General features: G+C 30.6%; 1 long non-coding RNA gene across 1 annotated transcript; it reads right to left on the reverse strand.

The window, feature by feature from the left end:
• Nucleotides 1-4,787: 4,787 nt before the first annotated feature.
• Nucleotides 4,788-6,200, reverse strand: LOC145068956 (uncharacterized). The gene is made up of 3 exons (XR_013689184.1): nucleotides 5,968-6,200; nucleotides 5,321-5,387; nucleotides 4,788-5,043 (listed from the first exon to the last, which is right to left on the reverse strand). It is a non-coding gene; the product is annotated as an uncharacterized LOC145068956 (long non-coding RNA).
• Between the last annotated feature and the right edge of the window lie 9,272 nt (nucleotides 6,201-15,472).

Raw genomic sequence — 15,472 nt, forward strand, 5'->3', positions numbered from 1 at the left:
TTTAATATATTAAAAGTTAAAAAACATAATTTTATAAAGTAGAATTAAAGATATTATTTTAATATTGAAATTTAGTTTATATATGATTACACTTTAGATTTGATATTTTTTTACCTAATTACCAAATTATAATTATCATTATAAAGAAATTGAAAAGTCATGAGAGTTTCAAATAAATGTGATGAAAGGAAAAAAGAATGGGAGTTTCAAATGCATGAGATTCAAAAAAAAATATTAGCTTTATAAGTATGTATGATATTGGGCTTGAACATTAACCTCGTCAAAAAAATAATACTCCACTAAATGACCAATTTATAGTCCTTGATAAAGAAAATTTATAAACTCTTGTCATTTATAAATAATTTTAAGTTGACAAAATTTTATTTGGTGAGTTTTATGGATTTATTTTACTTATTAAAAGTATTTATAATTGTATATTTTAATATGTTTATCAACATGGATTCATAATTAATTTCTCTAATTATTATTCTAACTTTTAAATAAAAATATATTAATTTAAATATTTGTTTTTGATAAAATGTTTTTTCTTATTGTTTGAAATTTGACATCAACAAAGTCATGCTTTAAAGTCAACCATTTTAGAATTCTTCAATAAAATCCTAAAATTTTGATATAGTTTACGTTTTAGTCCTAAATTATTATTATTTTTTTATTAAAAAGTCTTAAAACCTACAATAGTTTGCATTTTTTACCCTTTTTTACTGGTTGGAACCGATAACAAATTAAATTGAGACTATTTTATAAGCTGACCCAAAATATTAAAAAATTTCTATAAACAAAATATTAATACTTTTCTGCAAACAAAAACCTTATTATTATTATTATTATTATTATTATTATTATTATTATTATTATTATTATTGTTATTATATTAAAAAGGTAAATAAGTATATTGTTTTTTAAAATTTGTTATTATTAATATTCTTAATAATACATATAAATACGTATGAATGAAAAAAATTATTAAAGACATTTTTTAAGGTGAAGGTGGACGGGATGGTGATGTTTTAATCATTGAAATCAAGAATGTTTGTTTGTATATTCTCTCTTTGTATAAGGTCATTTGATATTTGTTATTATTGTTTTCAATTCAGAATACTAACACTCATTGTTCTAAAAGGCATGCCATGACGCTTGCCAAGGCGTGCCATGGTGTGAGGCGTGGGGTCGCCGTTACGAAAAGCCTCATAACATTGTTGTTAGGCGTGGCGTGTGGCAAGACGTGATATCGTGTGCCACGACGCGTTATGACGTGTTATAACACGTGTTTTTTCGTTTGAGACACGTTTTTTTTGCTCTTTGTTATGTCTTTTTTAATCGGGGATACAAGTATTGTGATTTTTGTTAACATTTTGTTATTAGTTATTGATATAACACTTATAAAAAGTAATTATGTTTGTATATTTATGTGGTAATATAGTTATAAATTAATACAAAATTACCGCCATACATCACGCCTTGAAAAACATCATGGCTTTCCATGACTCGTTAAGCTTGAGGCTTGGTCTTGCCGCCACGCCACGCCTCATGTTATTTAGAACCTTGCTAACACTTAACAATTTAAAAGAAGTTTCATAATATTTGTAAAATTATTAATAAATAGTGATTTTATGTCATGGACTATCAATACTATCATTAAATTCTTAGTTTATTTTTATTTTTCTCAATTTGTAAGCGGACAATTCTTATATATATTTTCTTGAATCGAGTTTGGGTCTCCAATTGGAATGAGAACAAGATTACGATTGGGTCTACTACCACATGTATTAGTGTGTAAGCATGTGATATATGTGTATGTAGTGCGTTGTATGTAAGTATTTGAATTACCAACATGTATGTTGCCCTTTTTTATTACTTTAATTATGTGTTTTTTGGAAACATACCAGATGTAGTGTGATAAAGCAAAACATGTCATATTATTTTTTATTAAACGAGATATTCTAATTTATATTTTTAAATTTTGATGTGGTCTGCATATGTAAATGTTTGTAGTGGGTCTATTTGATTTGAAAATAAATCCTTCTACCTTAAACAATTTTATATACAAAATGAGAAACCCTTCTACCTTTAACTATTTATAAACAATTTTACAAATATACATTTTCTTTTAAATTGATAATGTGTTAATATTCTGAATTGAAAACAATAATAACAAATGTGAAATGGTCATATACAAAATGAGAATATACAAGTAGACACTCCTGATTTCAATTCTTAAAACATCACCAACTCCTCCACCTTCACCTTTTAAAATGTCTTTACTATTACTTTTTATTTAAACGTATTTATATGTATTATTAAAAATATTAAAAATTTAAATATAGTATACTTATTTAATTCTTTAAAATAATAATAATAATAATAATAATAATAATAATAATAATAATAATAATAATAATAATAATAATAATAATAATAAGGTTTTTGTTTGCGAGAAAGTCCTAATATTTGCTTGCAGATAAATGCTGATATTTTGGATTAGTTTACAAAATAATCCCAAATTAATTTGTTATCGATTCCAACCGGTAAATACGATTCAAAATGCAAACTTGTGTTGCTTTTTAGGATTTTTCCGAGTATATATATATATATATATATATATATATATATATATATATATATATATATATGCTTAAGTTATTTTGTTTTTACTAACTATTGTGTGTTAGAATGCATAGATCTGGACCACTGGATAGAATAGAATCAAAGGTCATGATCTGAGAGTCTATGATATTACAATAGGGTAACATGTACCATATAATTACACAATTTTCAGCATAAGGGTATTTTAGTCAAATTACCTATATTAAAAAAGGAAATTTTTAGATTTTAAGGTATAATTAATTCATTTATTTTTAAATTTTGAATATTTTAAATTAATTCAAATTTAAAAATCTGATTTTATTCTATCAGAATGACAGAATGCCAACCATAAACTAACAAACATATTTTCGATTTTATTCTTGCAGAATACATTTTCAGTGCAGTTATATTTGATAATTGATCTGATTTAAGAATAATATATTATTCATATACATCCAACTTGGATCTATGTTCATATTCTTACTATACATCTGAAATTAAATACAAATTCATACATATTCTTACAAACTAATATCCTTATACATTTTAATATATATATATATATATATATATATATATATATATATATGTATATATATATATATATATACAGTGTTGTAAAACTCGCTGAGTTGGCCGATTACCCCTCGATCGACGACTTACTGAACTAAGCAGTGTTGTAAAACCCGGTCAACTCGATTATTAATATGTATAATATACTTAATGATTTATTATTTAATACACACATATGTGATGATTACTACGTATATATCTTAAATTTTCAGTAATTATTCACGAAGTGAAACCATTATGTGTTTTTCAGTTTTTATGTATTCACGTGTATCTAATTTTGTTATATATTTTAATCAACTTATGATATTAAATTATGATTTGACATATATAATTTTCCTAAAAATATTTCTACATGAATTACCGAATCCGAGTACTCCCCGAGTACCAAGCACTCCGGAGTACTCGCTACTCGGTAATCGGCCGAACAGGTACCGAATAACGAGTTCTACAACCTTATATATATATATATATATATATATATATATATATATATATATATATATATATATATATGTGTGTGTGTGTGTGTGTGTGTGTGTGTGGAGAGGTTATATTGAGAACATCCAAAGATTGAAAATGCGAGATTAATTATGGACCAATCATTATATAAAGGGCATTATGGAAAAATTACATTTTTCATTTAATGTAAATAATAAATAACATATTAATAATTATATTGTTTGTAACATCCATTTCCATTAAATTAGCTATGTCATAATAATTTTTTTTGATTATCTAACTAGGTGTGAAACCCGTATATTACACGGGTTTATTAAAAGAAAGTTTTGTAACCATAAAGACCATGTTCATAAAAAAATAAGTAACGAATGAGTTTGTGACTTTTTGATAAACTGTATGGATTATTTATGTAATTTGGTCTTAATTAATCTATACTAATAAAATTAATTAATATTAATTTACAAATGGAATGTATTATCTACATTAATATACATATACATTAATTAATTAATATTAATATATTAATAGAAAGAGGAATTCAAAAATAGAAAGTTATTATGTACATTAATTAATATATTTATAAAGATAATTAATATGAGGTGGCATGAGATGAGATTTGAATAAAAAGGAAAAAACTATAAAAATGACAAGTGGATATTAAATAATTCAAAAAAATCTAGAAAATAACAAGTGTCAAAATGAAGGAGAAGAGGACATGTGGCAAAATCATTTTTATTTATTAGGATAGATTAAAGAAGTGGCATTATGAGTTTCAATTCCTATTCACAAAAAAAAATCATTATTATTATAAAATAAATACGGTAATATAAATGTAGAATATATTATATTTTACATATTTGTTTGTTTCCTTTTGAATAGAATAAAAATTAGTAAAATATAATTTAATACAACTATATTCATTTAGTAATAACATAAGGCTTTATATCTTTTCTAATATTGAATTTTTTCAGATTGAAATATATAACATAATTATTGATAGAGTAATATTTATTAAATAAAATGCAATTCATGGTTATTTATGCATGATTGAAATAACAACCTACTTTGACCAATCAATCTACGTATTACATTCCAGATTTAATCATCAGTGACTATATCCAAATGAATAAAACAAAATGTAGGTAGAGAAAAAAAAACAATATAATTTTATTTATATAAAAAAAATCTAATACAGTCGTATGCATAAATGAATAAACTAGAGTTACAATCATATATAAAATTAACATAAGTTCTAATCATAAAGTAATAGAACACTTGGAATGAATGACATTATTCTCGTTATTTCTCTCATCCCATCCTTCTAGAAGATTTTAGTGTTTCGACTCCAACATTGATGATAATGAATATTGCTTGTATCTTTAAAGACCTTATGAACTCCCACGAGGTCTATCAAAATCATAAAAGAAATCATCGATGAATAAGACACCATAGACAAACACTTCTATCCCTTCATCATTGAATAAAACACAATTTATATATAAAAAACCTAATATAGCCGCAATCATAAGTTAATAAGATACAATATAGATATAAAAAAAGACTTGAAAAAATCAAAGATAGTTGTCATGAGAGTTTTCATATTTTCAAAAAGAATATTAATCGGAAGGAATGAATAGCATCAAAATATGAAACTAAAAAATGATACAAACAAAAGTAACTGTACCTTTTGATTTTCTGGAATTTACGATTAGAGCCAATGAAAATACAAAGATGCTCCAAATGAAATGAACCTACCAGCATCAAAAGGAAACACATATGTATAAATGTAACTCATTTATGGAATACATTTTATTTTATACTCATATTAAAAGGAGAAAAGAATGTTCTTAATGGGTCTATGACATGTTTTACAACAAAAAAAAATTAAGCTATAGAAACTGTATGCATTTTTCGTGAACTTTCTCAACTATGATACTTCACTTTTGTAATAACTATGAATAAAAAAATATAGCAGTTATATATTGAATGATTAATATCAATAAAGTTTGACGAAAGACATTAGGTAGATAAATACAACAATAAATAATTCATGGATGTGAAAATCTCGTTAGAGCTTCATAGATTAAAAATAATATTGATAATTAAGAAGAAAAATATTAAATGACAATAGTAACAGCAACCAAAGCAAATCCCTTACCCCTAAAATCAAACTCAGCGAACCAAGTGTTGCTAAAATACATGACATCAGATATCTTGTATTGTGGTAAGTAATTTTTATCTTAATTGTTATAATGATTTTAACATCGATTAAAAAAATATGATAAACAAAACCAAAAGGGAAAACAAAGCTGGAAATTAAAAAGGCATTACCTTTATCAAATTCATCCAAGTAACTCCGAAACACAACTGTAGATCAGATGCAAATGGAGATTGGTGACTAGGAATATGACAATGGAGAATAGAGGGCGAGATTTGTGACGACGATCACTCTAGCTTGTATGACTTAAGCGAGATTCCATTGAAGCGTATGACTATCGGACGAATGGGGGGAAACGGAGCCGTATTTTATCGAAGCTGAGAGAGAATCACGGATTCAATATTGATTTTCTGGAAATGAAAATTTCTGAAATCCCCTTAATGCCCTTTACCTCCATTTGAAAATTACAAATTGATACTTTTAATTTTACAATTTACAAAAATGGCACATTAATATTAACCTTAGATTTGAACTTTTGGACGGTTGTGATTTGTTCTCACATTCTCAACCTTTTAGACGATCTCGATTTAACCTATCTCTCTCTCTCTCTCTCTCTCTCTCTCTCTTAATATATATATATATATATATATATATATATATATATATATATATATATATATATATATATATTCTAACAGAATATCATCAAAAATGAATAAAATTCTTAAAAATTAGCATTCTTGAATATACAATTATTGAACAAATACATTTGATCATCTTCAATGGTCCATATAATCAACTTGATCTTCACATATATAATTGTTGTTGAAATCGATTCCAAATATTTCTCTTGTATGATCAATATTGAATTCCTTCTCCATACAATTATGAAAGAATAAGATACATTACTTGTTAGTATTACCATTTAAACAAATATACTTGTTGTTAACAAACATTCTCAAAGACATTCTAATAGAATGCATTTATATAAATAAATTTTAATAGAATACGTTACATAATGCACTTAAATTATAGTCTTTTCTTCTATATGCATAAACATTCTACAACATGTATAAATGTATTATGTTAGAATTACTAGCAACACATGTTTTATGTAATATTTATATTCTTATAAAAAGAACATGTGTTTGCATTTTGATATGAAAGAGAATCCCCAACTTAACCTTTTTCATTCTAACAGAATACATACCACTATTTTCTTATTCCAATAAAATAGTAAAAAACACACATATGCAAAATCCATTGCAATTTGCAAGCAAAATCAACTTTGTCAAAACTCAATCAAACAATATTGAATCATATAGGAACAAGAAATGAAAGATATATCTAATCTAGTTTAATACCAACAATAAAAGAGCGTGAAATGGGATTGAAGAAACCGAATGCAATTCCAAACTTAATCCAAATCAATTAGCCTCAGCTTGTTATTATGAAAAGGGCATCCAACCCAATCTAAATTAAGTTATATAGTTCAGAAAAGAATAAGAAACAAAGAGAAGTAAAAAACATTAAAGATTATAAACTATTTTTTCATTGAGGCATTTTATCGAACACATGGAGGTCATGACATAATCATATCCAACAGATTTGACAGGAACTGGCCATGGAATATATGAAGTCAAAGAAGGAGAAATAGACACAAATAGATAAGATTTATAGTTATATTGTAGCAATCAAAAATAGGAAAAAAAATATGTTGTCAAATAAGAATTTGAAAACTTTTACATATTCTACATTGTACCACCAAATACTAAGATTAAATAGGTCAACATCCAACGTAAAGACACAAATATACCAAGTCAGACAAGAGGGTAATCGATTAACTTGAAACATGAGAAGAGAACGTGAAGCAGGAGATCAATTAAAGAAAAAATGAGTTTATTAAAAGAAAGAAAAGCTTAATAATTGATTGGAGAGTTTTGAATCTTGATGATCGATTGCAGAAGAAGAAGCAGAAGCGGTGGATAGAAACGATGGGGAGTTCGATTTAGGGCTAATGTTCTAAATTTATATTTGCTTCTTGCGTGATATCAGGAATATCAATTATCTACCATAATTAACTATGCAAAGATTACTATAATACCCTTAAATGGTTTATTTAATTATTTATTTTTTCCTAAATTCCTATTGGTGCATTCATGCACACAATAGTTGCTAGAAACATTTGAACCTAGCTCTCTCTCTCTCTCTCTATATATATATATATATATATATATATATATATATATATATATATATATATATATATATATATATATATATATATATATATATTGGAGAATTTCGTATACGCCCTTGCTAAACAGCTAAATATCGTATTTGTCCGGCCTAAATTCTAAATATCGTATTTGCCCTTCTTAATGTTTTTTAATATCACAAATACCCAAATCTATTTTTTTATTTTTATTGATTTATAATATTTTTTACCATTTTAAAGCTAAAAAACATTTGAAATAGACAATTTTACCTTTGCTTCTAAATTCCAAAATCATACTCACGTGAACAAATAGAAATCGCGGATGCCTTGCGGATGACATCCCCAATTTCACGGCCAGAAAAGACCGATTTGTTTATGCTTTGTTTTAAAATCAGAGTAATCTTTTAAAGAAAACAGTTGCAAAATTTGTTCCCAAAACAAATTATGATAACCATTTATCAAAACATTTCTCAAAAAGAATGTATTTTCATTAAATAATAAAACCTGGGGATGTCATGTTCCGATACAGACCAAAAGCATAAACAGTATAATACAGACCTTACAGCAGTTATTTACAACAACTGGTCTATAATCCAAAATCTATCGTCAAGTCAACCAACTTATACTCTTGTGTCGGTACCTACAACGCAAAGAAAACTGAGTGGGTCAGGCTTGAGAGCCTGGTGAGCATATAGGGTTTTCAACCCACAATAATATAATCATTATTTTTAATCATCAAACAATCAACCCAATTACCCATCCCCATTACCTCCTTTCATTTCTTAAAGCCTTACCCTAAGAATCAATTATCCTCCATTCATTTATTCCTAAGAATTGACCTAAGGAGTTGATACAAAGTCCCTTGCTGCCCGAGGTCCATACATCTGGTGAATACGTAAAACATCCGATGAACACCTAGTTCTAAAATACCTAGTGAACACACTCAATTCAACAACACCAAGTGAACACATCTAGTTAAAAAATACCTAACGAACATATTGAGTTCTAAAATACTTAATGAACACATATAGTTAAAAATACTTAATGAACACATTGTGTTCAAGTACAACAAGTGAACACATATAGTTCAAATTACCTAATGAACACATTGAGTTCAAAAAAACCAAGTGAAGACATATATTTTAAAATACCTAATGAACACATTGAGTTCAAAAAACCTAGTGAACATATAGAGTTCAAAAATACCTGATAAACACATTGAGTTCAAAACACCTAGTGAGCACATAGAGTTCAAAAATACATGATGAACACATTGAGTTCAAAACACCTAGTGAACACATAGAGTTCAAAAATACCTAATGAACACACTAAGTTCAAAACACCTACAGGTTACAAACCTGTTAACTTTTCATTGGATTGTCTAGAACAGTCTGTGGTCACCATCTCTATTCCACTAGTTAACTAGAACATCAATATCATCCAAACTTCTTATCATTTCGTCTCACATCGACTATTTCATCTACCCATGTTCTACCCAACATACTTGTAGATATAAATTACATATACACTTTTAATCATTTAAAAACTTGTATGAAACATTCATTCAACATCCGTCTCAAGTAAACAAATAATATATAAACACATAGCGCGTATTTCATAGCAAATACTTTATATCTATGTGTAAGGTGAAAGTAACTACACACTCACTTGATCAGAAGATGATCGGACGACACTACAGCTCTAAGAGTAGTATTCTTCGGTGAAACCGGGATGCTTCCTTAAAAACCGGGTTTCTCGTGGGCAGAGTTTCGGCTCAGAAACTCCGTTTCTCGGGATCTTCGGGACTCGCTTCGGGTCTTGGGAATGATATCGGGGCTTCGGGGTATAACTTGCATGCAAAACGAGGCAATAATGAGTGAGAGAGAAAGAAATGAGTAACAAATCTTGGAATCCCTCGACTTGTATTTATAGGGGTTGAAACCCTTGATTACGCTGGGCGTACTCCGCTGTCAACATGTACGCTGGGCGTATGCCTAGTACGCGGGGCGTATTGGGTAGATCAAGCCGAATGCGTCATTGCTTACGGACCCTATGCACTCGAGTGTTGGATTAGGTCGACGTGGCCCATTTCAATTCATGCATACGGGTATGCTGGGCGTACTCCATTACGCTTAGCATACACCGACATACCAAACTTCAAAATTGCGTAACTTTCACATACGAGATTCGTTTTTGACATTCTTTATATCCACGCGTAGTTGAGACTATACTCTACAACTTTCGTTTAGACTCCGTTGGCTAATTTTGACTTTATTTTTATTAATTATTTTTAGTAGGCCGGGACAGGAAAACACTGTTAGAAATTCATAACTTCTTCATCTGACGTTCGTTTTCGTCTGTCTTTCTTCCGTTTCACTCCTATCAACGAGATCTTTGATTCTCGTTTAGATTGTTTTGGCTAAAACTCGCTCGATCTAATATTCGAACTTCGGGCTACATACTGCTAAGTCAAAACTTAGAAAAATCATAACTTCCTCATACGAAGTCAGATTTGGACGTTCTTCTTATGCACGCTCACGGTTTAACGTATTCTACGACTTTCGTTTAGATCACTAAGGCTAAATATCGCTCTAACATAAATTCACTATTTACATCGTGTTGTGCCGTGCCGGTTCTGTCGCGAAACTTCGACAGGTCATAACTTTTTCGTTATAACTCGGATTTTAGCGTTCTTTATATGTACGGAATCCTTGTAACATATACTACAACTTAGTTAAGATTACTCCTTCTAAATAATCTTCCATCAAAAGTCATTTTTGATGCTCATTTTCTCTAAATTAAATATCCCTGATCTATGGGCGTTACATTGCGTTCTGCTTCATGAATCGTAATCCCTTGCGTTGTAACGCCCGTAGATTTGGGCTAGTCAATTTAGAGACAATGAGCATCAAAAATGAGTTTATTATGGAAGATTATTTAGAAGGAGTAATCTTAACCAAGTTGTAGAATATGTCACAAGGGTTCTGTACATATAAAGAACGCCAAAACACGAGTTATAACGAAGAAGTTATGGCCCGTCAAAGTTTTACGGCAAAACCGGGACGACACAGCGCGACGTAAATAGTGAATTTGTGATGGAAGACTTTTTGGCCTTAGAAATCTAAAACAAATTTGTAGTATACGTTAAACCAAGAGCGTCCATAAAAAGAACGCCCAAATCTGACTTCGTATGAGGAAGTTATGATTTTTCTAAGATTCGGCTTAGCAGTGCACAGCCCGAAACTCGAATTTTAGTTTGAACGGTTTTTGGCCGACACGACCTAAATGAGAGTTGAATATCTCATTAATAGGAACTCAACGGTAAAAAAACAGACGAAAACGGAGTCCATATGAAGGAGTTACGAATTTTCCGCGGTCATTTAACAGTCTAATCTCCTCCTACTGTTAAATTTAATATCGGTCGAGAATTGGCCAACGGAGTCAAGAAGATAGTTGTAGATCTTGTTTTTATCTACATGTGAATATAAAGAACGTCAAAATGGAGCTCGTATGCGAAAGTTACGGGGTTTAGAAGTCGGCAGGGTGCTACTGCAAAAGGGGTGACATGGCGCAATGTGAGCCACACACGTTTTGCCACTAGAATGTTAACACCTCGCCATGAACTCGACAAGTTGAAGGTCAACTCGACGATTTTTGGTGATTTCAAGCCTATAAAAAGGGTGTTGGGGTACACTCATTTCTCACACCTTCCAACTTCACTTTCTCTCTCTAGTTTCTCTCTCTAAGCCTCCTTAAGCCCCCTAAAGTCTAGGTAAACCCCCTAGCACCCGAAGGAAGCTCTAAGGCTCCCGAATCCCCGAGAAAAGGGCCCTTCGGCTCAGAAACTCTGCTCCGGCAGAGCCCAGTTTTCGAGAAAACCCGCTGTAAGTGAGTTATGCATACCCTATCTTTAGTATCGCTTATGTTTTAATATAGTAATGTTATTAGGAACTTATAATGAGTATTTAGGCTATTATTATGAGTTATATAAGTGTCGTTATAATGTCTTTTTAACCACTCGCGGTACGGGGGATCCGGTTTGGAGGGCCGCTTGGGTTGCTGGATTCAGAAGTGCTTATATGCCAAAATGATCCTGCCCTCCGATGTTCCATGTCCGGCCTCGTCTGTAAATAGTGGGTGAAAAGTATTGTGTTAACGCTTATATAATAGTAATAATAGCTAGACTATTAATTAGTCACGGTTAACGTTAGACTAAACCCTAGTGATATCGATACTAGGTTTTGTCGAGGAAAATTGTTTTGAGAGTAACAAAGTGTTGTCCGAGTACTGAGTCACCACCTTATCAGGTGAGTGCATAGTCCCTTTCATCTTAAACATAGATATGAAGTATTTAATATAAATTACGTTCTATGTGTGCATACTGTCTGAACACTTGTTGTCTATGCTGGGTGAAAGATTGTTATACGTGTTTTAAATGATTTAAACTGTATATGTATTTTATATCTACAAATTGTGTTGAGTAAAACATGGGTAGATGAAATAGTTGTTGTGTGACAAAAATAAAATGATGAGAAGTGATATAGACCATGAGATAAGGGTGAGAGGTGAACCATGAGAGAAGCCTTTTACCCAAGTGTTGGCCCAGTCATCTAGCAGAGTATGGATGACAACCACAGACTATTTATTAGACGCATTCTAAAGGCAAGATATCACTCTTACGACTTCCTACATGTATCATTCACTATCGTAAGCCTTCTCATTTCCTCAATTTACTCAATTCACTACGAGTCTTCACCATGATGTTTTGCACACCAAAGCAGTCGTTCGATGTATCGAGATGAGAATATAGATAGAGGAAGGTTTAGACATATATTCCTCCTTATTACTACAAAGAATTACATGCTAGTTCTAATATCGTAATTAAACGTTTAGAAGTCTGAACACGTAAAGTTTCCAGATCCGATCGGCAACATACCATATATCCAATCATACATTTAGCATCATAAATCATTTAGCACATAAAAGCATGTTAGGCATGTTCCCTAAATAAGCTAGTGCTTGTGTCTATTCAGGTGTATTACCTAAGACACACTCCTCACAATCATTGCTTAGCATTCTAAGTTTAAGTCTAGAAATAAATCCATATTCCTAGTTCGATTAAACTAATGCTCTGATACCAGCTGTGACATCCCCATTTTCACGGCCAGAAAATATTGATTTTGTTTATGCTTTATAAAAATCAGAGTACCTCTTTTAATAAAAATGTTGCGGAATTTGTTCCTAGAAAAACATGATAAATACGTTATCAAAGCATTTTTGAAGAAAATTATTTTTATTCATTTAAAACATTTGGGATATCATCGTCAATACAAAAACATAAGCATAAACAGAACTTACATTAATTATCACTAGTGATCTATATCTCCTTAATCTCTCAGTGTAATGTGACTTCATATCAATACCTGTGATATAAATAAACTGAGTGGGTCAGGTTGTGAAACCTGGTGAGTACATAGGCTTTTCAACCCACAATAATATAATTATTATGTTTAATTATCAAACAGCTAACCCAATTACCCATCCCCATTATCTTCTTTACTCTTAAAGATTTACCCTAAGAATCAACTATTTCTCATTCATTCATTCCTAAGGATTATCCTAAGGAATAGGTACGAAGTCCATTGTTATCAATGACACAACTATCAAGCACATCTGCTAGTTCTATAACTTAGGCGCAACTGCCATAATTGTGATATTTTATATGAGGCGCAGCTGCCAGTATTGTCCTTCGAGCACAACTGCTAGGGTTATCTCGTTTATTGACAGTATCATTTTCGAGAGTCCACTCGCAATACATGTCAATGGGTTTTTAGAGTACACTGGTGAACACATCGTTCACAACACTTGCAGGTTGTGAGTTTGCTAGTGTTCCACTGGACTGTCTAGAATAGTCCGTGGTTGTCATCTATACTCTGCTACATGATGAGGCCAACATTTGGGAACAAGGCTTCTCACATCGTCCACCTCTCACCCTTACCTCATGGTTTATATCACCTCTCAACTCATCATCCAACTCATATTTCATCTACCCATGTTTTACCCAACATATTTTGTAGATATAAATACATATACAGTTTAAATCATATAAAACTTGTATAAAATCGTTCATCCAATATAGATAGCAAGTATACAGATAATATGCACACATAACACGTAGTTTATATAAAATACTTCATATCTATGTGTAAGATGAAAGGGACCATGCACTCACTTGAAAAGGTGGCGATTCCGAACTCGAATAGCGCTTCGCTTCTTAAAAATAATTTCCTTCGACGAAACCTAGTATTATTACCACTAGAGTTTATTCTATTATTCGCCGAGACTAATTAATAGTCTAGCTATTATTACTAATATATAAGCGTTTAACAATACTTATATAACCCATAATAATGGCCCAAGTACTTATTATAAGTTCCTAATAACGTTACTATAATTAAATAAAAGCTATATTAAAAATAGCGTAGGCGTAGCTCACTTACAGCGGGTTTTATAGAAAATCGGGCTTTGCTTGGAGCAGCGTTCCCGAGGCGAAAAGCTCTTCTTCTCGGAGCCGTCAAGCACTCCTGGGCTTCCGCCTCGTGCTAGGGAGGTTCCCTAGACTTTTCGGGGGGGGGGGGGGGGGGTTCGGGGCTAGAGAGAGATTCTAGAGAGAGAGAGAGTAAAGAGAAGAAAGAATGGGAAATGTGTGAAGAAAATGAGGGTGACAGAGGTTCTATTTATAGGGTGAAAATGGCTGAACTTGGTGTCGCATGTCACTGATGTGCACAAAAGTACCTACTAGTTTTAAATTTATTACCTAACTAACTTAACTAACTAATATGCACGTAGGCAGTGTACCTAGTCGGATTGTAGTGTAGTAAAGTAAGTTGGGGTCGAACACAAAGAACGAATTTAATTAACTAAAATAATTACTCTAAATTAATCTAAAATGCAACAATGATTTAAAAGGTTTTTATCTAATTTTGCAAGTTCAAACAAACTTAATTACTTAAAAAAGGTTCAATCAATTACTAAAAACACTCACATTTAGTTCGAATCCACTTCTTCTTTATGGTTAGCTAACAATTATGGATTATCAAATTTGGTTACCTAATATTATATTATTAGTAATTTCAGTCCAAATTTACTAATATTTAACTAATTCATGTAAAACTATGCATGGTCACACACAATCAAACACAGAATCAGTTATGGATTATGAATAGGCTATGTAAGATTTATTATGCAAATATAATTATGGTCATAATTTATGTTCTCCAGCACAGCTAAATTCAATTACTTCAATCACTTATCTAAGATTGGGTCGATCCTAGCTCTAGCAATTCAATATTCACTAAATCACTAGGTGTCAAGTTCATGTAATTTAATAATCACTAAGCTACACAGAACATGAATTCAAGCAACTAAACAACCAAATATTAGCATGCTAGGTATTAACA

This window comes from Lactuca serriola, chromosome 1 (genome assembly GCF_051521515.1).
Source record: "Lactuca serriola cultivar US96UC23 chromosome 1, Lser_US96UC23_V15, whole genome shotgun sequence".
NCBI lineage: Eukaryota > Viridiplantae > Streptophyta > Magnoliopsida > Asterales > Asteraceae > Lactuca > Lactuca serriola.